Source organism: Neoarius graeffei, chromosome 11 (assembly GCF_027579695.1).
Source record: "Neoarius graeffei isolate fNeoGra1 chromosome 11, fNeoGra1.pri, whole genome shotgun sequence".
NCBI classification, from domain to species: Eukaryota; Metazoa; Chordata; class Actinopteri; order Siluriformes; family Ariidae; genus Neoarius; species Neoarius graeffei.
The window spans coordinates 19,933,523-19,959,371 of record NC_083579.1 but is presented as its reverse complement, the minus strand read 5'-3'; the positions used below and the strand labels follow the sequence as shown (position 1 = coordinate 19,959,371).

The 25,849-nt window shown below is 41.3% G+C and overlaps 1 protein-coding gene across 4 annotated transcripts in view; it reads right to left on the bottom strand.

The window, feature by feature from the left end:
* LOC132894163 (alpha-(1,6)-fucosyltransferase-like) overlaps nucleotides 1-25,849 on the bottom strand; it is a 314,613-nt gene that overhangs the window by 281,723 nt on the left and 7,041 nt on the right. Inside the window, exon 2 of one of the 4 annotated variants that reach the window (XM_060933577.1) lies at nucleotides 8,634-8,750. The exons of the other annotated variants lie outside the window; for them this stretch is intronic. The gene's annotated coding sequence lies outside the window, so the exon portion shown is untranslated. The remainder of the gene's footprint in view (nucleotides 1-8,633; nucleotides 8,751-25,849) is intronic. 4 annotated transcript variants of the gene reach the window in all.

The window sequence follows — 25,849 nt, the reverse complement described above, 5'->3', positions numbered from 1 at the left end:
GCTGAATATTTTAAGGTTTTTCTTCTTCTTTGGAGCATGGAACTGCTATTCAGGGGGATCACTTTCGAGTCTTTCTTCCCTGAACTCTTTGTAGGCCTTGTAGAAGATCTTTTGTAACATTCTCTGTTGCAGCAATGCCAGAGGAAATGATGAGGAGGTCCTGGCCATCAGTCAAAAATGGATTAATCCAATTACTGTCTAGCATCTCTGCCAAGGATTCAACATCACGTTTGTCTCTGCAGATCCTAGATTTGCCAAGATCAGGGTGACTGAAAGCTGAAAATATTCTGGTTCCTACAGCATCCCTGAGCAAATGCAAGAATGAGCTGCGGTATTCTGCAATAACATTACTTCTATGATCTTACTATGAAATCAGAGAACTAAGAACAAAAGTTAATCCGGTAGGTAACCCAAGGTAAAAATAGATGTGCCATGCGTTGAGGAATAATGTGCAACAAGGGTGCCATCTATACTGTAAGTGAGTCACTTGATGAAAAATATTGAAATCCAGCAAACAGGCTAGACATCATTTTCACCCATTTATTTCAGTGCATGTCTGTAAAATCACAGAACTTTGCGTTTTGCTATTAAAGGGAAGAGAATCATGGGCATTCAATTTCTAAAGAAGCACCTCAACAGCTCATTGCATGATTATTGCTAAGCTATAGAACAATACTATCAATAATTCACCACACTCCTTGCACATGGAGCTGGTGTAGCAAAGTAACCACAGGAGTCCTGAACTCCGATCGTAATCCACACAAGAGGCCATACTTTCGTATTGCAACAAAGGGTTATGCTGGAATGCACTGACCTATGTGAATGACCTTTTGACCTAGATGATGACCTCATTCAAATAATTTGTAATTGGATTAGTAGAGTCATTTATAAGCAGCAAAATGAGTGGTTGTTTGCTCATCTATTCCTCTCAGGTCCAGTTATTCCATTTTTCATTTCCCCTACAACAAAACCAAGAAATTCACTGGTTACTGAAACTATGTCCAAAATAGTTCTCTGTCACCTGGCACATAATAATAATTATAATAATAATACAGTGTTTCCCACAGACCAGGTAGCAATTTGTGGTGCTCCACTGTGCCGATGAGGGAATCATGCGCGGTGGTGTCATGGCGGTCGGTGGAGTCGGTCATTGGGGTGTATGCAAAGTGTTTACAGCGGGCGGTGTTCAAACACACAGTATTTTTCTTCAGTCTCACCTGCTGGGACCATTTTAAAGCTACAAGAAGCATTTGAGATTATTCAGTTCAATCTAAATTCTTTTAAGTTCTTTAAGAGAATACAGCTAAAACAATTTTTACCAGAACCCTGCCTGGTTTCATTCCTTGACCCAACTTGACATTACAGGGCAGGCCATTAGTTTGCTGGGCTTGATGTTGGTGGAAAACCTGTCTTTTAAATTTATGAAAATTACTCACCAAAATTGAAGTTAAAGTTTAGTTTTTACTAGAGCTGCACCGATTGCAATTTTTTGGGCCGATTCCGATTTTCCATGGAGTGTGACCTGGCAATACCGATTTTGGCCGATTCCGATTTCATTTTTTCAAACCACTTCACAGCATACACAAAGACTATTTTCTTTTTATCTTTTCTTGAACATTCTGCCAGATTTTCAGTAATAAATTTAACACCTCAAAGGTTGAAAACAAACAAAGACATTGTTCTTTGTAAAATCTTTCATGTTTGGTATTAACGTATTAATTCCTGAAATAGGAAATTCACACAAACATTTTTTCTTTTCCCATCCAATATCTGGCACAAAAACAACTTCCCCCTCATATATTATTTGCCTACTGCTATGGAACACACTTTCATAAGCCTATTTAGATCTGAAAACTTATGCCTTATAGAACAACCCATTTCTTCATTCAGTATCAAAATACAAAAATAATTTCCAGTCATACTTATACCATAGCCATTCTATCATCTTTGTCAAATTTGTATTTGTAGAGTAATTTCCAATGGAATCAAGTGCAACCAAGGTTGTAAAACAAAGATTTTTTTTCTCTCTCTCTTTGTACAAATCTAACTAGATGTTTGGTAATAGGCTAACGTATTAATTCCTGTAATGGGAAATTCACACAACCACAAACATTTTCTTCTTTTCACATCCAATATATGGCACAAAAAAAAAATCACTATATTTGGATATCCAAATATAGTGAATTTTTTTTTTGTTAACGGCGCACGCGCCAGAGCTCGTTAGGCGCGTCGGACTGACACTGTTCTGCGCAAGCGCAACACAATCACACTAGAAAGCATGTTCAAGCTGCCAGTGTAGCTGCAGTCTTTTTAGTTGCGAATTACGAGTATTTCCACTTTCATCTCTGTGTGATACACAAGTTTTGATCGGCAGAAAATCGGCATATTTTAATTTTGACTGGCCGGTTGCCGGTCATGGCCGATCACATGAAAATCGGCCGATTCCGATCAGCAGCCGGTCAATCGGTGCATCTCTGGTTTTTACCTTAGTTTTTTGCCTTTTTGGTGGCAATCATTCTTTAGTTGACATTCAAGGAATAAATTGCAAAAAACAAGCTGGAGGTTTTTATTTTAAATATTGAACTCAAAACTTACCTCAACCAATACTAAAATGAAATAAATAGTATAATGTAACAAAATAATAAAATCTCATAGTTAGATGTAAGAAACCACTTAAGGAAACACCAAGGCAACTAACAATAATGAAAAAGCATTACCCTAATTGGTGCAAAGCCTGCATGCCCTATCAGAACATTTAATTCTGCGTGGCTTCCTGAAAAAAAAAACCTCAAGTGCCCTATCGTAAGGGAAGCCATTGCTGAAGCGGGATAAACAGGATAATGCAATAAGGCCGGTTCCTCGCGTCAAGCTGCTACTGTATGCATCAAAATTGGTTTATAGCCTGACTCAGGGATGTCCGTTTCCTGTAAGCCAAGAAGGCTATGATAAAGTTCATCATGAGCACGACGTAGGCTACCTTTTAAAATAAGGGGTCAGAAGGCGAATCAGGAAGGCTGCGTTATTTTTAACTAGCCTAACAGGCCTACTTGCAGTCCGGGTATTGAGGTATTTCACTCACGTGACCAAGTCATGTGATGCTGCCATTTTGGACGGCACAGCTCGAATCAGTTTGAATGCGAGGAAGGCGACAAACGAAAAACATAAAAGAAAAAGGAGCGAGATGCAGAAAACACCTTCACTATCCAACGACGTAGGGCATTTACAGGGCGAGCAGAGGGAGAGGTATTTGCAAAAATTGAGGTTAGCAGGCTTAAAGAACGACGTTTACCTGCTTCCACCAGGATTGTTCACTGACGTATGGAAGTACACGAAGCCCTCGTCTTTACCTGACTTCGGCCCACATGATCCGTATACCTATGTCGTTAAAAACCCATCGCCATACACAGGTATTGATCTGAAAGCGTATACGAGTTTGGATACCTACAAATATTTTGTGTCAGGCTGGGTAACATGCCTACATCAGCGGGTCGTCCCTGGAGCCGGTGGTCGCCATCTGATTACAGCTAAGGTTTGTTCACATTTTCATTTACTTTCGGTCCTCAGGATAAACAAAATGTTATTAAATGTCATTGAAATAACTTCTTAGTATGTTGAGACATGGCCCGTTATAAATTTGCTGTTACCAGGCAATGACTAAGAACTGTATTATTAGGGTCGGTGTAGTTGTAGCAGTGTATTAGCAACTAACTGTTAGCATTAACTAATGTCAACATCATCATAGCTGGTATGTTACTGTAGCAATGTTTACGTTCAGTCATTTGGATGACTGTTAAAACCTTTCAGTCTCAAGTTTTTCCTTTACTGGATTTACTAGTTTACTGAGCTAGCGCGCGCCAGCCGGCCGGGAGCTAGCGCGCGCCAGCCGGCCTGCCGGCCGGGAGCTAGCACACGCTAGCTCAGTAAACTAGTAAATCCAGTAAAGGAAAAACTTGAGACTGAAAGGTTTTAACAGTCATCCAAATGACTGAACGTAAACATTGCTACAGTAACATACCAGCTACTGTTGTTGACATTAGCTAGCTTGCCGTCCAAAATGGCGGACACCGGGGCGTCACGTGACCCTGTGACATCAGGTGAAATACCTCAATAGAGAGCGTGCACGTGACGTCACGTGATATTTGTTTATCCGCCATTTTGGACGGCAGGGTCGCACATAGAACTTAGACGAACCCGTTCTAATTATCAAGTGTGTGGGAGTAGATCTTTCAAGAATGGTTATATCTTGTTCAGCATTTGGTTGTACCAATAGACAGGGCCAAAAGGAAGGCCTGTCATTTTATAGATTCCCCGCAGACGAGGAAAGACGTGCAAAACGGGTGTCCGCTGTGTGAAGAGAAAACTGGTTCCCCAGTTCTACCAGCCGAAGTTGTAGTGAACACTTCATATCAGGTAGGTGTAATCTTCTAATTCAATACTCCTAGTACATCTGTTAAGTTGATTTTCAGATTGAATGATAACTGCATACTTAGAAACTAGACAGTACAGTGTTTGTGGCCGTCAATCCACTTGATCTCTAACGTTTAAAATGGCTATGCCTAGCCCTACTACCCTGGCCTAGTCTATGACAATGTTTTATCTTTTTGGCTCATATATGCCTTTGAAAGACCAATCCATAGTAGGGATGGCGAAAACTGAAAAAAAAATCTTGACCGACCACCGAGCCTCATTAGCCGGTTAACCTATGAGTTTAAACAGGGATGCAAACGGCGGATGCCGCCTTTTTCACGGCTGAATCGCGCAGATCCGATTTTTTTCTTTCGGGGGGGCGTTGGAGTGTCTGAATAATTACATCAGAGTAAATTCTGTATTAAAATTACTAAATAAGCGATAAAACGTCCTGCATAGTCTCTTTATGATAAACGTCTTAATGCCACTTACCCATGAGGTTATCAAGTAGACATTCTTCTTCGGAACCTTCCAGAGGTATAGTTGAGATATCCATCCCGCAACAAAATATTTATAAGCTTCCAGGCTCTTGTAAGCTTTGAGGGCTTTGCCAGTGTAACACGATTCACGATTAACGAGAAAATTGTAAATGTCGTGGTAGGCCAGATCGGGCAAATCGCCGGCACCGCAGCTCCGAATTTCCCTGAACAAGGATTGCGGCAAGTTGTACCGATCTGCAATCCCCAACCTGAAACACTTTTCCACGTAACGCTGCCTCATGTCACCTTCAAGATGCTGAACAAACTTAGACAAGTAATCACGCGATGTAGATGGGGTATTTTCCGAATTTTCTTGGGGATTACTCCCTGGATCCATTACAATCGCGCAAGGTAAACAATCCTGAAGCCGTCCAATATGGCGGAGTAAACATGGACGGTCACGTGACTGCACATCCTCTATATGCACACCGGTAGGCCTGTGGACACGCCTCTCCGTCTCTGTGTGTGGGTGTGCGCGCGTGAACGAGAAGAGCACTATGAATGAACGGAACGATACGCAATGGATTTTTTTTCAAAATCGCGAGTCTGATTGTGTGGCGATAGGAATCTATTGTGTGGCGCTGCGCCACACAATGGTCTATGTATGGGAAACGCTGATAATAATAATAATAATAATCTCATCTCATTATCTCTAGCCGCTTTATCCTTCTACAAGGTCGCAGGCAAGCTGGAGCCTATCCCAGCTGACTGCGGGCGAAAGGAGGGGTACACCCTGGACAAGTCGCCAGGTCATCACAGGGCTGACACATAGACACAGACAACCATTCACACTCACATTCACACCTACGGTCAATTTAGAGTCATCAGTTAACCTAACCTGCATGTCTTTGGACTGTGGGGGAAACCGGAGCACCCGGAGGAAACCCACACGGACACGGGGAGAACATGCAAACTCCACACAGAAAGGCCCTCGCCGGCCCCGGGGCTCGAACCCAGGACCTTCTTGCTGTGAGGCGACAGCGCTAACCACTACACCACCGTGCCGCCCCAATAATAATAAAAATAATAATAATAATTCTTTGTATCCTAAATTCACTTTATAAGGTCTTTATCTGTGACAGAAGCTACTTTGTTTGGAGGAAGTTTGATTTATGTGATATTTGTGATGTTTTTCATGATTGGTGCTCAGATTCTAGGCAAGGGCAAAAAGTCATGACCTTTTGACCTCTGTCAACCTAGATGACCTAATTTGCATTTGAGCTCATAGAGCTATTCATAAGCAACAAAGTTTGTTTGTTGAGTTCTTTTAGGCTACATGCACACGACAACGGCAACGAGATTTTTTTTTTTTTTTAAATACCGCGTCCACATGGGCAACGGATCAGTAAAATTTCAGGTACATATGGCAACGTAACGCTTGCTGAAAGCGATGCAATACACATGCCACACCACTACGTGCGCTGTAAGACGGTCCCATCGGAGACACCAGAACAATTGAAGAAGTAGACGCATGCGCATAAACCCCTTCTTCTGTAGCATTAGCCACAAAGTTTTGATTATTAATCAGTAGCGTAAAACGAAAGACGCGGAAAGAGGAATGAATGGGGGTAGATGGAAGCCGGTACGCCAACATTCTGATATCCTCCAGAATTCTTTAATGGTCCGGAATAAATTGAATGCTACACGTTGATGGATTACTTTGTTCTTCTACGCCCTTTTTGAGGAATGTATTGTCGGACTTAAACCAACATCTGAAGAGGTGAGATCACTTTTTTTTTTTCCTATTTTTGCTGGCGGGATTGTTTTTGTTTTTGGAAAGCGCACGGGCGGTGCGCGGTTTGGTACTGCTTCCGCAGTGTTTGGACTAAAGACTCTGCCCTAAGGGCTATTCTCTCACTCTCTCTCTCACTTTGCACCATTACACAATAAATATTCACAGTGAAAATATTTTGTAAGCGCGTTTCATGAACCAAGTTATCGGATTTGTTGATAACTCGCATCAAGTTCGTTACACTTCTACCCAGCATGAAGCACTGACAGTCATGTGGTTGTGACATCATCATAAACAAATCCGTTCTACTCATCCAGACAACTTCGCAACAGCGCCGTTGCCAGATTTTTTCACTCTGGAACCCGTTCTCAAAAGATTTCGTTTTGGAGCACCCAAAATGCCGGTGCCATGTGGACGCCAGGCCGAAACGATAAACCATTTTATCAGATTCACCTGAATCCGTTGCTGTGTGGACAGGGCCTTAGTTTCAAAGTTATTGCAATTTTCATTTTTCCTACCCCAAAACTGTGTCCCCTATTTTCAACGTACCAACCAATTTTAAAGGCAATTTTCTACCACTAAGCTACCGATCCGAGCTTGAACAACACTGAGAGAACAGAATACGCATAGCAGCTACTGCAGCTGTTATCTATTCACCATGACTACTGACTAATCTATTTTAAAAAATGTTTTAAAAAAGTACCCTAAATACTGACTTGCAAAATAAAAAAATAAAATAAAAAGGGCACTTAACAAGAAGACACAAACAGATGTCCATTCCAACCACCAGCAGATTTGGGATCCAGTTCTGAACTACAAGTATCCTCATTTTCATTTACCTTAACCAAGCAACACTGCCAACAGTGCTGTAGTGAACATCATTCGGCACTGTCGCTGTCTCCTGACAGTCTGTCTCCAAAATTATACTGGAAAAAAAATGAAAAGAAATGTGCCTTCAAGGTTGTTTAAATTAACCTGCAAGGAATTAACTTCACTTGGTGCATTAAGAACTGGGAAAGTCAATTTCAAAGGAGTGGTCAGACTCCAGTGCCACAGTCGCAAAGGTGATCAGCAGTACTAACTGGCTTGTTTGAAAAGTAAAATTTTACAAAACATGCCACATCCAAAAACCAGAGGGCAGACACCATATGTAAACAAAACGTCCTATTAAATTTTCTGGAATCAAACAATTTGCTGCAGCCAGAAAATAATAATAAAATCCATAGCTAAATTGTTCCATACAGCATAGCCAAACGCAATCTGCCACACACAGATTTCATGCTACTTCATATCAAAACTAATGAATTTCCTGGTTACACATTTGCACTTTTGGACCATAGAGGCCACAGTTATAGAAGCGAGTTAGTTCTCTCACGCTATTCATTGTCACCCATCACCTGTGATGGGATCCATTCTGAGTCTGGTTGCGCTCAAGTTTTCTTCCTCATGTCTCAGAGTTTTTCCTTGCCACAGTCACTTCAGGCATGCTCATTAGGGATAAATTTATATGCTTACTATTTAAATCTGTAATGTATATATTTCTATAAATGCTGCTGTGCGATGATGTTTATTGTTAAAAGTGCTACACAAATAAAATTGAAGGATTTGGTTTATGTGCAACAGGCAAATGGGCTTGATATGGACTCACTGCCTGTCAGATACACAGCAAATACCGTGGTGGAGCACATAGCCAAGCAAGAGAGGAAAAAAAGGCATTCAAAAACTCATAAAAGAAAAAGGCAGATTCAGTATACTCATCAACGAGTCCACTACACAAAGCAAGAAGTCAATTTTGGTGGTGTAATTAACAGTACTTCTGAAGGATCAGCCAAACATCCTTTTGTTTGCTTTAGTTACACTGGAAAGCCAGTCACCGGAGTCAATAAGAGATTGTTGGCTTGTCTTCATAAGAGGGGTTTGAACTCTGGAGGAGAACTTCATTAAATGCAACTTACTTGCCTTTCCCTGTGACATGTGATGCTTGGCCGCAAGTCAGGTGTAGCCATCCGTCTACACCAAAGGTACCCCAAGTTGATGGTCTGGCACTGCCTTAACCAGGACAGTTGCGAATGCTGTGAAGGTGGCAAACAATGTAGGTAGAAAGGTAGTTAAAGTTTATTGCCATTTTAGCATCTGAGGTTGTGTCATGGCAAGAAGGTTTTGGGAATAAAACGAATGAATGAACGAACCCTTTATCATCACTGTTGCCAGTGAAATTGACCATCAACCTGTCCTTACAGAGGGGGAACAGGACAGGAAGACAGGGATAAAAGAAAAGGAAACAACATGAGGAGAGATAAGGAAAAAAAAAAGAACACCCCCCCACTATGCTCCTGTCAGGAGTACAGTGTGGGAACATTTAAAAAACCTTTGCACATAAGCACACAATAACAAGTACACTTTAAACACGGGACTTGAGGGGGGAGGGGGGAGATGGAGGTAATCCAGCACAAGCAAGCAGCCGTCCGCTCCTGCAGCCATGAAGGCGCTGGTCACGCACCCACTTGTCACACTGGGGATGAAAATGGCGACCACGGAAAGTTAGAGAAGGAATGCAAGGAATGCGAGAGCATTTCCCAGCAGTGACCTTCAGGGGGAAATGTTGCCTCAGCAATGGCCTTAACCGAGGCCGGTGCTGTCTCAGGGAGCCAAATGTCGATAAGATATAAATTGTTTGGTCTTTCCAGACACAGTCTTTGGACGTCCACATCTGTCCATTCTGTTCAAATTGGTCTCCGAAAAACGTATTCCTTGCAAAGCTGAAAGCTTCTCCAAGATAACAACCATATTGTGGTTCAAGTTCTGAATGTCCACAGTCTGAGTGCCAACAGCTTTGCCCACCACTCCAATCATATCGAGCAGCTTTGTGGGGCTTTGAACAGCTGTCACCGTTGTCCGATTTCCTCGATATACCAGAGCAATGCCTAATCCAATCAGCAAAAGTCCTGTAATCATGGTTCCGAATAGGTAGATATCTTCAATGTCTTCCACAGAAAGAATCGCCAGGCACACGGCTCGCCACCGCTCCCACGCGTCCATCGTATAACCAGCCGCGAACATTCCGGCAGGACAGACTGGTTCCCCTGAACCCAGGCTTCTCGTCTCAATTTCGTTAGGAGACCAGTTCATCAATTCCATGCTTTTTTTAGTTTAGAAAGTAATGCAGGGAGAGTCTCTTCAAAAAGTACAGCAGACGAGACAAGACAAAGAAGCACAAGCAGGGAAAAAAAAAAAGGAGGGAAAGGGAGAGCAAGAGAATGCGACCGCCTTCCGTGGAAGCACGGAGAGAAAAAAGTAATGAGTAACAGAAGAAAAAAATAAAATGATTAAGAGGGTAAGTAGACTGAGTAGATGGCTCAAAGAAGAGTAACAGAAATTAGTATAAATACTCAGGTGATGAAAGGAAATGGCATGCACTGATTATCGAGAAAGTGTCCAAATTGCTCGACCAATCACCTTGAGGGGACTTGGCAAAATGGCGGCCAATCACTTTGCCACCGTAAGCAAGGAAGAATTACAAATCCTGAAAGAAAATGCTGTCCCTAAAAGCACTAAAGATGCTATGAAGTTTGGTCTAAAACTCTTCAAAGGTAAGGTGGAATTGTGATTCATTTTATTGATTCCAAAACAAAGTATATTGCGTGAGTCAGCATAGGTAAGTGACAAGTCTGCACTGCATCGTTATTACACTGGCATGCCACTTTTGAAGTTTAAAATAAATGTTTTCTTTTAAATACATTTTTTAAAATAACTGCCTGTGTATTTATACTAATTATCCATGTCAACTTTGGCTCGGTTATTCACCGATATTCACTTCGCCTTCTGCGAATGACTGCTAAATAAAGACAAGTGATTATAAATGAGAACAGATGGTAGGGGGTTTAAGTTACTTATGAGAAAATATATGGCTGAAGGCACACAACATCCAACATTTCATGATTATGGATAAGCTCTACAACCTCTACCATGGATCAGTGAGGTATTTTTTTTTTTTGGGGGGGGGGGGGGGGGGGGGTCCTGAACTTGCTGGATGTGCAGGAGAGAGTGACAAGACTGCAACAAATTCTTGGGCTTCATGTGACATCACATCCGCCTCATTAGCTCTTCAAAACTTTAGCTGGTGGTCTACCAAAGCTCAGTTGACAAAGCGTTTGTATGGAGAAGGTGCATTGCTCGCATAAAAAATGCTTTATGCTTGCGTTGTTTTAGACTGTTCGAATTGATCAAACCGTGAAGCTGAAAAAAAGTTTCTTCAGAGTTCCCTGTGAACTAATTTAAAAAAAAAAAAAAAATTATATATTTAAGTTACTTATGAGATCAGTGAGGTATTTTTCTTTTTTTTTGGGGGGGGGCATATATATACACACACACACACATACATACATACACACACACACTAGTGCAGCTTACACACACACACTAGTGCAGCTCACACACACACGCGCACACACACACACACACACTAGTGCAGCTCAAAAAATTAGAATATTGTGAAAAAGTTCAATATTTTCCATCAGTTATTTAAGAAAGTGAAAACGTTATATATTATAGACTCATTACACAAACTAAAATGTTTCAAGCATTTTTCTATTTTAATTTTAATCAGTATGCAGTGGTCGAAATACTTTTTTCCAGTGTTCTGCAATATTGCAGAATGTCAAAATTTTGTTCTGCAATTTAGAAATATTTTCTGCAAATACACAAGCCTCCATACTACACCCTTCTCAACCTAATAATGCCTATATTTACATCATATCTAGCTTTACAATTCATAGCATTACTGTAATTCTTTATTCTCTCACTATTTTTAATTTCAGTCTTCACAGAGCCTTCTCTGCAGCAAAGTTATCATTCCATGATACCTCCACAGGTGTTTCATCCCCCTTGCCCCGACACTACGGGCTACTACAACTTGAAGTATACCAACTAATTCATAAATGTACTAGTTATCACACCCACACATTATCCTTCCACACAACATACAGTGGTGCTTGAAAGTTTGTAAACCCTTTAGAATTTTCTATATTTCTGCATAAATATGACCTAAAACAACATCAGATTTTCACACAAGTCCTAAAAGTAAATAAAGAGAACCCAGTTAAACAAATGAGACAAAAATATTATACTTGGTCATTTATTTATTGAGGAAAATGATCCAATATTACATATCTGTGAATGGCAAAAGTATGTGAACCTCTAGGATTAGCAGTTAATTTGAAGGTGAAATTAGAGTCAGGTGTTTTCAATCAATGGGATGACAATCAGGTGTGAGTGGGCACCCTGTTTTATTTAAAGAACAGGGATCTAACAAAGTCTGATCTTCACAACACATGTTTGTGGAAGTGTATCATGGCACGAACAAAGGAGATTTCTGAGGACCTCAGAAAAATTACTGTTGATGCTCATCAGGCTGTAAAAGGTTACAAAACCATCTCTAAAGAGTTTGGACTTCACCAATCCACAGTCAGACAGATTGTGTACAAATGGAGGAAATTCAAGACCATTGTTACCCTCCCCAGGAGTGGTCAACCAACACAGATCACTCCAAGAGCAAGGCGTGTAATAGTCAGTGAGGTCACAAAGGACCCCAGGGTAATACGTAGTGGATGTTCATTATGTCTAACTATTACAAATATTTTAAGTTCGTTTCTTAGACAAGGATATTTTTTAAGCTTGTTACCTCGTTAACTGAAGGCCTTTCCCACATTGGCTAATGTTAATGTTCATGAGTCCACCATCAGGAGAACACTGAACAACAATGGTGTGCATGGCAGGGTTGCAAGGAGAAAGCCACTGCTCTCCAAAAAGAACATTGCTGCTCGTCTGCAGTTTGCTAAAGGTCATGTGGACAAGTCAGAAGGCTATTGGAAAAATGTTTTGTGGATGGATGAGACCAAAATGGAAATTTTGGTTTAAATGAGAAGCGTTATGTTTGGAGGAAGGAAAACACTGCATTCCAGCATAAGAACCTTATCCTATCTGTGAAACATGGTGGTGGTAGTGTCATGGTTTGGGCCTGTTTTGCTGCATCTGGGCCAGGATGGCTTGCCATCATTGATGGAACAATGAATTCTGAATTATACCGGCGAATTCTAAAGGAAAATGTCAGGACATCTGTCCGTGAACTGAATCTCAAGAGAAGGTGGGTCATGCAGCAAGACAACGACCCTAAGCACACAAGTCGTTCTACCAAAGAATGGTTAAAGAAGAATAAAGTTAATGTTTTGGAATGACCAAGTCAAAGTCCTGACCTTAATTCAATCGAAATGTTGTGGAAGGACCTGAAGCGAGCAGTTCATGTGAGGAAACCCACCAACATCCCAGAGTTGAAGCTGTTCTGTACAGAGGAATGGGCTAAAATTCCTCCAAGCTGGTGTGCAGGACCGAACAACAGTTACTGGAAACGTTTAGTTGCAGTTATTGCTGCACAGGGGGATCACATCAGATACTGAAAGCAAAGGTTCACATACTTTTGCCACTCACAGATATGTAATATTGGATCATTTTCCTCAATAAATAAATGACCAATTATAATATTTTTGTCTCATTTGTTTAACTGGGTTCTCTTTATCTACTTTTAGGACTTGTGTAAAAATCTGATGTTTTAGGTCATATTTATGCAGAAATATAGAAAATTCTAAAGGGTTCACAAACTTTCAAGCACCACTGTACTAATAAAGGTATCACCACAATAAAAAATAGAACACAACTGTTCTTCAAGAAACAAAACATTCATTTTCACGTTACACGTCATGTTACATTTTGTCAAGATTAAGTTTCTAGCTTGAACAATAGATTGTTACCCAAAATGTACGTCATTCACAGTGTTTGCATCTGCAACCTGTAGTTTTAAATTGAAAGCAAGGTTTCAATTCTACACTGTTACATCTTGCAATGATGCAAAGAATTGATGCCATTAAGGAATAAAACCCAACTGGCAAATGGAAAGACGTTTAGGTCCATTGTGTTTGCCTGGCTTCTAAAGTGCAAGATCATGAACTGAACTGAGAACTACTGCAGGGGCTTCACTGCTCTAAACTAACAACAAAGAAATGGGTACAAACTAATCATGGCAGAACTGAGAGCTACAGAACTACTGAGAGCTACAGAACTGAACCTATGAGCTTTGTCTTATAGGGCAACTGTTTTACTTTGTGCTGGTCTACACCACAAGCAAAACAGCACTAGAAAAAAAATAGAACATGTACACAAAACATGTCTTAGTGTAGCTTGGTATGAGAAAACAAAATATTCACAAGTCTCTACGAATAAAGGTAAAATACTGTTGCTGTCTTCAAAAGGGATATATCAGTATAATTTTGCATGATTCAACAATACAATATATACAAACCTATACAATATACCAATATATATGTATGCAACTATAACAGCGACCGTCTTCATTTTTGTCACCCTCGTGGACGCGCGATCTGTCGCTGTTGTTGGAGTCACGCTGGCTGTCAGTTTTGCCAAGATACGATAAAAATCGTCCTTGTTTTCTTGCTGTTTTTGTCGGACTCTTGCCCCGAAGAAACAATCCTCTTCTTGGGAGCCATGTTTGTTGTGCCGCATTAAATTCTGGGAGATGCATGGCGGAAACTGCCGAACACTGCCGCGGTAGTTGTCGGGTCCTCCCGGCGGGTATTTAAAGTGACAAAATCTTACATCGGAAAATGGTAACTGTCCTTATTTGGTTGTCGTCGCCTTTCGTCGGTATTACGTAAATATTGCTCAACTTTGACCTGGAAAACGCCGTCAGGTTCGCGCAGCACAGGTTTCAGTTTATTTACAGCGCTGCTAGTTTGCTAAATTGAGAACCATTGAATCCCTGATTTTTTTCATTCTGCAAAATGCAGACGGGTATTTCGAACACTAGTATGGCATACAGTACAAAAACATTAAAAAAACCCATCTCAAAATATTAGAATATTTCATTTCGAGTTTAAGTAAAACAGTATGAACACAGTGCATCTCTCGGTCTAGTTCAGTACACACAACCACAATCATGGGGAAGACTGCTGACTTGACTGTTGTCCAGAAGATGATCACTCAGTGCGTTTACATGCACATAGAGAAAATCGAATTTCTGCCGTAGCTCGACTGAAATCGAAGTTCTAAATGCCATGGAAACACCTTAGCTCGGCTGAAATCGAACCGAACTGGATTTCTCGTAATCGAGCTACGCGACTTAGATTATGCGATTGTAGCCAAGCTACTTAGTGCATGTAAACCCTATCAAGCTACGTAGGTCAAGCTACTTACTTCAGCACTGCCCCTTCCGGAAGTGACGAGTGACGAGACCACAAGCAGGAAACACAACAGCCTCGGTCGGCATGACAACCGTAGTAGCAGCGAGCAGCAGAAGAGGTCAGGAGGAACAAGGAGAACTTTGTTTATACTCTTGAATAGCTCTTCATGACGACAACCGGAAGTGTACCAACACGATGGGGCGTGGAGCGCCACCTGTGGATCGGGTGCACAATGTACCTCACACAATAGCTCGATTTCCTTGTGTGCATGTAGGATTGGATTTCTCTGGCACCCCTGCTGGGACCCTTAGCTCGATTACCGACAGTAGCTCGATTTGGATGTGCATGTAAACGCACTGACTGATGCCCTCCACAAGGAGGGTAAGCCACAAAAGGTCATTGCTGAAAAGGGTGGCTGGAAAAGGTGCACAAGCAACAGGGATGGCTGCAGTCTTGAGAGGATTGTCAAGAAAAGTTGATTCAAGAACTTGGGAGAGCTTCACAAGGAGTGGACTGAGGCTGGTGTTAGTGCATCAAGACCCATCATGAACAAACATCTTCAAGAAAGGGGATACAACTTTTGCATTCCTAATATCAAGCTACTCCTGAGCCAGAGACAATGTCAGAAGTGTCTTTTCTGGGCTAAGGAGAGAAAGAAATGGACTGTTGCTCAGTGGTCCAAAGTCCTCTTTTCAGATGAAAGTACATTTTGCATTTAATTTGGAAATCGCGGTTCTAGAGTCTGGAGGAAGAGTGGAGAGGCACAGAATCCAAGGCGTTTGAAGCCCAGTGTGAAGTTTCCACAGTCTGATGATTTGGGGTGCCATGTCATCTATTGATGTTGGTCCACTGTATTTTATCAAGTCCAAAGTCAACACAGCCATCTACCAGGAGATTTTAGAGCACTTCATGCTTCCATCTGCTGATGAGCTTTTTGGAGATGCTGATTTCCTTTTCCAGCAGGACTTGGCACCTACCCGCAGTGCCAAAACTACTACCAAATGGTTTGCTGACCATGATATTACTGTGTTTGATTGGCCAGCCAACTTGCCTGACCTGAACCCCATCGAGAATCTATAGGGTATTGTCAAGAGGAAGATGAGAAACACCCGACCCAAAAATACAGATACGCTGAAGGCCACTATCAAAGCAACCTGGGCTTCAATAACACCTCAGCAGTGCCACAGACTGATCACCTCCATGCCACACCACACTGATACAGTAATTCATGGTAAAGGAGCCCCAACCAAGTATTGAGTATATAAATGAATATACTTTTCAGAAGTTGGACATTTCTGTATTGTAAATCTTTTGATTGATCTTAGGGAATATTCTAATAATTTGAGATACTGGATTTCTGATTTTCATGAGCTATAAGCCATAATCAAAATTAAAACAAAAAAGGCTTTAAATATATTTCACTTTACATGTAATGAATATAGCATATATGAAAGTTTACCTTTTTGAATTAAATTATGAAAAAGGAACTTTTTCATGGTATTATTTTTTGAGATGCACTAGTATATATAAAGTAAACGAGCACAGGATTTCACAAAGACATCGAGAAAGGTGGCTTTTAAACCACTCACTGAAATCGAAGGGAGCAGAGTCAAAGCATGCTTGAGTTTGCAGTGATCACTTTGTGAAAGGTTTGCATATCTCTCTCAGCTATGTCGTTAGTGTTTTCCCAAGTACTTTTCTTGCTATGTGTCGTTATTTTATGATACTTTTTTTTTAGTCACGAAGCGCTAAAGTCCCCAGCTGTTTCTTTGTTTACTCTTCACAAAATCCATATGCATGAAGGTTGCGACAAAATTTTTACCCAGCCATACAGTTACAATGTGCCATGATCACTTCTTAGTCTTGTTTAACTAAGATCCAGGTCTTTAAAGGGGTTTCTGATGATCTTTGTGAATGATTTACCTGAGTGATAAGAGCCAACACAAGTGAGAATCAAGCCAACTGTTTGTTTACACTTCAGCTTGCAGCGCATCGCTGTAAAGATGCGAATGAAAAGCTTTTTTTTTTTTAAATTTTAAAAAACCACACATACACAGGCAAAAACAATACAGGATTCATTTAGCAGCGACTTGATACCAAGGTCCTTTACTCGGCCACATACAAAACAGTTGTAAACCTTCATACTCTTCCATACTTTCATCTGTTTTGCAGTGTAGAAGGATGTCTGCAACACCAGATAGCTCAAGATGTCAGGGAACTCAACTGAAGGGTAGTTTTCGAGATCATATGACAAATCCTTCTTTCCCCAGACTGTAGGGGTCTATTCCATTCCACACAGCAATCTTCTGAATATAGCTAAAGCAAGCAGTGGCTTCTAGATTACGAGTATACTCCAAGTTATTGCAAGTTGTTTGCACTCCAGCAGCCATTTTGATTTGCTAGACCGCCAGCTGTTTTACCAGAAGTGAAATCGCTAAGAAAAGTCACGTGACTGAAACCCAAGAATAGGCAGGGTGCTAGATGTACAAGTCTTCCAAAGCACTCCTTTGCCACTTTAACGATGCATCACAGGATGCCACTCAGGGATGACCAAGAGCAGGTCATGTATAGAGGCTTAAAGATCAAACTAGAATCACAGCAGTCCTTATGTAAATGTTGGGCTTATGTATAATGATCATGACGAACTTGCAAACCTATCCTTTGCTATTGAGGTATTTCACCTGACGTCACAGGGTCACGTGACGCCCCGGTGTCCGCCATTTTGGACGGCAAGATAGCTAATGTCAACAACAGTAGCTGGTATGTTACTGTAGCAATGTTTACGTTCAGTCATTTGGATGACTGTTAAAACCTTTCAGTCTCAAGTTTTTCCTTTACTGGATTTACTAGTTTACTGAGCCGGCCGGCCGGCCCCGGAGCGCTAGCTAGCCAGCCGGCCGGCCGGCCGGCCCGCCCCGGAGCGCTAGCTAGCCGGCCGGCCCCGGAGCGCTGGCCGGCCGGCCCCGGAGCGCTAGCTAGCCGGCCGGCCGGCCCCGGAGCGCTAGCTAGCCGGCCGGCCGGCCCCGGAGCGCTAGCTAGCCGGCCGGCCGGCCCCGGAGCGCTAGCTAGCCGGCCAGCCGGCCCCGGAGCGCGCTCAGTAAACTAGTAAATACAGTAAAGGAAAAATTTATAACGGGCCATGTCTCAACAGACTAAGAAGTTATTTCAATGACATTTAATAACATTTTGTTTATCCTGAGGACCGAAAGTAAATGAAAATGTGAACAAACCTTAGCTGTCAGTGAACAATCCTGGTGTAAGCAGGTAAACGTCATTCTCTCAGCCTGCCAACCTCAATTTTTGCAAATACCTCTCCCTCTGCTCGCCCTGTAAATGCCCTACGTCGCTGGATAGTGAAGGTGTTTTCTGCATCTCGCTCCTTTTTCTTTTATGTTTTTCGTTTGTCGCCTTCCTCGCATTCAAACTGATTCAAGCCGTGCCGTCCAAAATGGCAGCGTCCCATGACTTGGTCACGTGAGTGAAATACCTCAATACAACACAGAGGAATGAACCTCCCAAAAGCTGACAGGCTCATGAAAGGAACAATTCACCATCCTTCATCCATGTTGGTTGTCCCAGACAGAAAAAAAAAAAAGGGGGGGGGGGGGGGGACAGCAAGTCTTCAATGCCTTACAGAGGCTAGAATTTCATAGTGTCTACTTAACAACAAACCCAAAGTTGAGGCAGATAGATTCAGCAAAGTTCAGTGAATCACTGATCAGAAACATGCAGCAGATGTTATTCACTGCTGCTTAAAGGAACAGTCCACCATACTTCCATAATGAAATATGCTCTTATCTGAATTGAGACGAGCTGCTCCGTATCTCTCCGAGCTTTGCGCGACCTCCCAGTCAGTCAGACGCAGTCAGACGCGCTGTCACTCCTGTTAGCAATGTAGTTAGGCTCAGTATGGCCAATGGTATTTTTTGGGGCTGTAGTTAGATGCGACCAAACTCTTCCACGTTTTTCCTGTTTACATAGGTTTATATGACCAGTGATATGAAACAAGTTCAGTTACACAAATTGAAACATAGCGATTTTCTATGCTATGGAAAGTCCGCACTATAATGACAGGCATACTAACACCTTCTGCGCGCTTCGGCAGCGCATTGATATCTGAGCTCCGTATCAAGTGCGCAGAAGGTGTTAGTACGCCTGTCATTATAGTGCGGACTTTCCATAGCATAGAAAATCGCTACGTTTCAATTTGTGTAACTGAACTTGTTTCATATCACTGGTCATATAAACCTATGTAAACAGGAAAAACGCGGAAGAGTTTGGTCGCATCTAACTACAGCCCCAAAAAATACCATTGGCCATACTGAGCCTAGCTACATTGCTAACAGGAGTGACAGCGCGTCTGACTGACTGGGAGGTCGCGCAAAGCTCGGAGAGGTATGGAGCAGCTCATCTCAATTCAGATAAGAGCATATTTCATTATGGAAGTACGGTGGACTGTTCCTTTAACTAGGGGTGTGCAAAATAATCGTCATGACAATGCATCGCGATGCTAACTTTCACGATATACTGCATCGATTCTTGACGCCAAATATCGATTATTAATTTTAAAAAATGAATAAATAAAATTGTATGAATGGTTGGCGAACATCAGCCAAAAACAAGTAGAATACAACCTCCAGTCCTGTAGATGTCGCCGTGGAGTTTTTGACGCCCGCTGCCTTCATGCCAGTGGCATTTCCGGCGGCGGGCTACTGCGACCTAGACATTCTGCATAGACATCATATGCGACTGCGCCTCTGTTTACAAATCCCAACATGGAAGAAACCGAAAAGATTCGTCCGCCTCCGTCAAATTTTAAAGCTGATGTTTGGGCACATTTCGGCTTCAAAAACAAAGAAATGCCACATTTCAAGTGTTTTGCTCACACCCTGAATCGCATCCCAGCGCGCCCTGAAGGCAAATGTACTTTGGCTAACATGCTAACAGCTCTCATAATAACATGCTAAAGGCAAACATGCTAAAAACTCGTTGTTAGCCAGCAATGCTTATATGCTAACATGTGTACGCATGCAGGCAAGTATCCCTAATAAAGTGGCCACCGAGTTGAAGTTGATTTGTATCTCATAAGTTGTAGGAGTTGCATTTGTTGTAGCATAAGTTGTAGGAGTAGATTTTATAAATCCTTTGCACTTTTTTTCTCATCAGTGTGTCCTCTGATGTTTGTGAAAGGGTATTGTTTGTTATAATGGCAGCTACCTCCAAAATGGGATATGTCAGACGTTTGAATGTTTTCAATTCACTGGTTTAAAGGACCACTGAGGCCAATTAACAGCACTGATCAGCCTTATTTTATTAGTTTTCTTTTATTTTTAGTTTTATAAATCCTATGCACTTTTTGTCATTAGTGTGTCCACTTGTTAAGTATGGAAACAGTAATATTTGTTTTAATGGCAACTACCTCCAAAGTCGTTTCAATAAATTCAGTTATGAACGGAGTTGCTCTGAGTTATGCATCAACTGGAGACACTATCCACATCGTACACAGCCACTGGTAATTATGCTCTATTTTTTTTTTTTTTTCACATTTTCACTGAAGTATGTTGAATATATCGCAATGCATCGCAATAATTCAAGAATCGTGATGCATCGTGATAGTATCGCATCATGGCATGTGAATCGTGATTCAAATTGAATCGTGACTTCTTTGCTTACCCACTTACCCACCCCTATGCTTAACCTATGACAAATTCAACCTCATCGGACAACAAATTCTCTTGAACAATTTCAAGTAGTAGATGAGGAAAACTGGCTCGACCACATGTATGAAAGTTATGGAAAGGCAAGCATCAAACATTTGGCAGCACAATTTCATTTAGGGACTACAAAAACACCAAAGTCATTTCCCAAAATTGGATCCAGTTGATCAATATCCTAAACCTAATGCCTGTCAGCAGTGTTGAGTGTGAATGTGGGTTTACTTTAATGAAAAGAATAGGGACACATTCACTGCAGTCTCAAAATAGAGAATCAAGGCTCGACATTAACGGTAGTCTGACTGTCCAGGACAACCAAATGTTTGGTCTGGACAAGTCAAATCTGCATCTGCCTGTCTGACAGGACAACCAAATGTTTGGTCTGGACAAGTCAAATCCGCATCTGCCTGTCTGACAGGACAAGCTGAATATTTGTTGAAAATCATTTTTATAGTAATTATTCAGTTTTTAAATTATCTAAATCAAACATAAAACTTGTCACCTTCCTCAGTCACACTGGACTCGGCGCGCTGAAAGCCCACTTCCACATTCATAAAAGACTGTTCACATGGTAGCGGCATGATGATCACTTTCACGCTTTCCGTTTTGATTGGTTTCTCTTTCGCCAAGATTTACATCATCTTAAATAGTACTTTTAAAAACTATCCTTATTATTGCATGGTTTTTGTATAGCTTACAGGATTTACATTTCAAGTAACTCGTAACTACAGGAAAATTTCCTTTCATTTGTAACTTAATTTCACTTATTTTAACTCCTGTTTATTGCACCTTTGAACAGAATCAAAATGATTCCTAACATTTTGTGATCTAACATTTGCATTATGTATTTTTTGTAAACTCAACTTGTTAAAAGGTTTCTATTCTTTTCAGTTGTGTATTTTATATATATCATAATATTAATCTTCAAAGTTGGCTGAATCTCATTTATCATCTTTGTTGTATATAGTAAAGATGTATTCTGTGTAACAGGACTTGATTGCAGCAATTTGTATTTTGTTTCTGTCTTAAGTGCACTAGAAATAATTTAAGGTTTTTGCTTTTATTACAGGAATTTGTATAAGATTTTATTGATAAGTACAGTGATTTGTAAACTTCTGGTTAATGAATAAGAAACTAAATTTAAACTGAGTTATAATATTTCATTAAGTTAGTAAATAAAATTGTGTTAACTGCCTAATAAAATATAATTCACACTTAAAATTAATGCTTTCTTTCATTTCTTTTTAAGGCTCAATTGCAGCTCCAGAAGTCACCAGACTGCACCAAAAAGGATGAAATTTTCAAAATTTGCCCCCCCCCGGTCACAACCAAATTACACTCCCTACTTTCAGAAAAACACTCCCAACCTTTCCAATCCTGGTAAGCCCCTGCCCATAGATAAATATATCTTATCCTATTTATCATTTGACATTGGCCCATCATGCATGTGAAGATGAGGAGGATGGGTTGTGAACAATAAGACAGTACTGCAGTACAGACTCCTGTTTTATAATGTTTTTAGTTTTATAATTCATCTTTGCAATATTGTTCGTCATCGTTAAAGGCAAAACAAAGTGTACTTTGTGTCCTAAACTCTACATAAAAAGACATTTACGTACTAGTACCGTACGCAAGTCTTAAGGCCAATTTATGCTGACAACCCAGTCCTCGCAGACAGTGTCGCAGATAGCGTCTGCGTAGCCCCCCCACCTTCGCAGACGCTCTGCGCGCACCTCCCCAAAATTGTGACCACCTCAGAAGCCTCGCAGACAGCATCGCAGACAAGAGGGCTCTGATTGGTCCACTCTACATCCGCTGTACACGCACTTCCGCTTCCCTACTTTCCCGGTTTGTTTTCATGACCGGCATTTTTAAAAACACGAGCGAAGATGGAGCAGCACGAAGAGCGGTTGATCGAGGAAGTACGTACATCTATACGACTCCAGTTCTAGTCATTATAAAAAAAAAAGTTCTAGTCATTATAAGTAACCGGAGGATAAAACACTCCATTAACCACACCCACCAACTACTCCTAGCGACTTCGCGCCCCCTTGCGTTGTGCCGGTGAATAACATCGCACACGCCTATTACTCCCCGCTCAACAATAAATTACAACTGTCTCCGAAAAGCTATCTGCGAAAGCCTTGTCGCAAGAGCATGCAGAGGCCTTTACATATATGATATTGCTTTATGTTTCATGTTTTCAGGGCTTGTCTTGATGTTCTGTTGCATAAATAAATGGGTTTTTTTTATTTAAAAAAAAAAAACACATACTTTTGTCTAAATAACTCAATTATACCCTGCAGGGCAAAAGGTGTCAAAAGTTAAATGCTGAGGCCCAAGTATTACTGTTAAAGTTCATATAAAATATGATGTCTAATGAGACAATGAAATTCTGCAACAGAAATAAAGGGTAACATTACAGTTTAAAGATTTTACTTCTGTGGTCATTTCTGGTTCATGTTAGGGTTCATTTTTCCCTGTTGAATTTCTTGTTTGCAAAGTTTTGAGGTTTTGAAAACAGTTTTCTGTCTCAATAGTTAACTCTCTCAACAATAAACTGATCACTAATAACAGATCAATGAATCAAGAAAATAATGTCCATATTGGAATACTCACTGTTGACGGATTAGAATTTTTTTTTTCCTGTCACTGTAACATTTCTCAAAATCATCCTTCATATTTTCAAAATGGTAAATGCATTCCTCAAAACAATTAATACAAGCCTGGAACTTTAGTTTATACCTCAAAAGATACATTTAAAAAAAAAAAATTATCACTGAATGTGTCACTGCCACCAGAATGAAAAGTCATTCACTACGTTTACATGCACATAGAGAGAATCGAATTTCTGCCGTTGCTCGACTAAAATCGAAGTTCAAAATGCCATGTATACACCTTAATTTGGCTGAAATTGAACCGAACTTGATTTCTCGGAATTGAGCTACATGACCTAGTTTATGCGATTTCTGCAGAGCTACTTTGTGCATGTATACCCTATCGAGCTAGTTGTCGAGCTACTTCCGGAAGTGACGAGTGACGAGACCACAAGCGGGAAACACAACAGCCTCGGTCGGCATGACAACAGTAGTAGCGAGCAGCAGAAGAGGTCAGAAGGAACAAACGAAGAAGAGAAAATGGCGATGTAGAGCTCTCTGAAGTGTGGGTGGAGCACAGAGGACGGCAGGACAAAGCTTCTGGTACTAATAGGCTTTTTATTGTCAGACTTTTCAGTTTAACAGCCTACTTTTATTCTTGAGAGAAGCGCGCGCGCGCTGTGTTCTAGTCCCAGGATGAGCTCTCCCCTCTGCTCTCCCTCTGCCTCCTTAAATAGGGCGCGGTTACTGGGAAGACACACAAACACAGGTTAATTACCGTCAGGTGTACCGTCGTTCTGGCACTCACCTTCCCTGGCTCCGCCCTCCTGTCACAGACCGGCGCTTGACCACGCCCCCACTGCCACAGGCAAGCAGAAACGTGCGCTTCTGGAGCAATGAGGAGACGGAGTTCATGCTCATTCAGCTTAAGGAGTTGAATATATTAAAATTCATGGGCGGGAGAAAAACGCGCAATGGAGAACACGGAACTGATAACTTTGTTTACACTCTTGAATAGCTCTTCTTCATGACGACAACCGGAAGTGTACCAACACGATGGGGCGTGTAGCGCCACCTGTGGCTCAGGTGCACAATGCACCTCACACAATAGCCCGATTTCATTGTGTGCATGTAGGATTGGATTTCTCTGGCACCCTGCTGGGACCTTCAGCTCGATTACCGACAGCAGCTCGATTTGGATGTGCATGTAAACGTAGTCAGTGTGTACAAACGAGACAGTCAATACACCATGTCGTCAATACAACAGTGTACACTGGAAGTGCATTACTTCTTACCAAATTAGAATTTACTGTTAATCGAGGGAGACTAGACAGTAACCACATTTACAACCTGTTGAGAAAGTACTTTTTTCCAGTCATGAAACTGATGTTCATAGATATTTCTTCTTCATTCAGAAGAAAACAGTGGCACTGGATAAAGTACAGAATAAAATACATGGAGCATGCTTTTGAGGCCACCAAACTGTAATTCAAAATTGTTACCTGTGCACGTCAAATGTCCAAATATTGGTGGTGAAACTAACAGCTGGCACACTGTGTAGCTCAGATAGGGCTATGTCAGAAAAATAACTGGGTATGCTCAAGCAGCCATCAAAACCCCACATCTTCCACAACACCAAACAGCTGAGGTCCAGAGCAATAAATTCTCTCTTTTGTTGTAAAATTGCTTTAGCCTTCTGGCTGTCTTTATCAATTTTTTTTTCAAGCAGCTGATGAACTGGCTGACTAGCTGCAGTTTTTCTGAATGGTGATGTAGGTAGCGTTACCCTCTTTGCATATCTTTCAGTGGGGTATGCCTTCAAATGTGGAATGAAGTTTGTGATGTTGAAATTTTTACTTTGCTGCTAACATGAGACGTTGAGCAAGTGTTACAAATTGCATTTTATGGCACATTTAGGCATGTAACAATATATTGTGTGACGATAAAGTACGATACAAATTTATGATGATTTGAATCGATGAAACAAAAGATTAATCATGATTATTACCAGGCTGCGCAATCTCCTAGTTTTTCCAAGCTGTAATGGCGTTGTTTTGACATCAGAGGAGGGTGCAATAATGTAAAATAGCAGGAATGCATGCGATTTCACCGCAAGTGGAAGTAACACAGCTCTACTGCCCCAAAAACGCACGCACAAAAAAAAACAGATCGAAAATGGGAGAGCTGTTGTTTGACTGATTGTATGTACAGATTCAACAAGAAATCACAGCTCTCTTTTTACAGACTTTTGAAAAATAAAGAAAAGAGAAGCAAATGGAGGCAGTACAAATGTTCATAAAAGTTTCTTAAGGCCTATTTGTTAACTTTTCATTTTTAATAAAAGGAATATTTTAGTGGGCGGCACAGTGGTGTAGTGGTTAGCACCGTCACCTCACAGCAAGATCCTGGGTTCGAGCCAAGCGGCTGGCGAGGGCCTTTCTGTGTGGAGTTTGCATGTTCTCCCCGTGTCTGCGTGGGTTTCCTCCAGGTGCTCCGGTTTCCCCCACAGTCCAAAGACATGCAGGTTAGGCTAATTGGTGGCTCTAAATTGACCGTAGGTGTGAATGATTGATTGTCTCCGTGTCAGCCCTGCGATGACCTGGCGACTTGT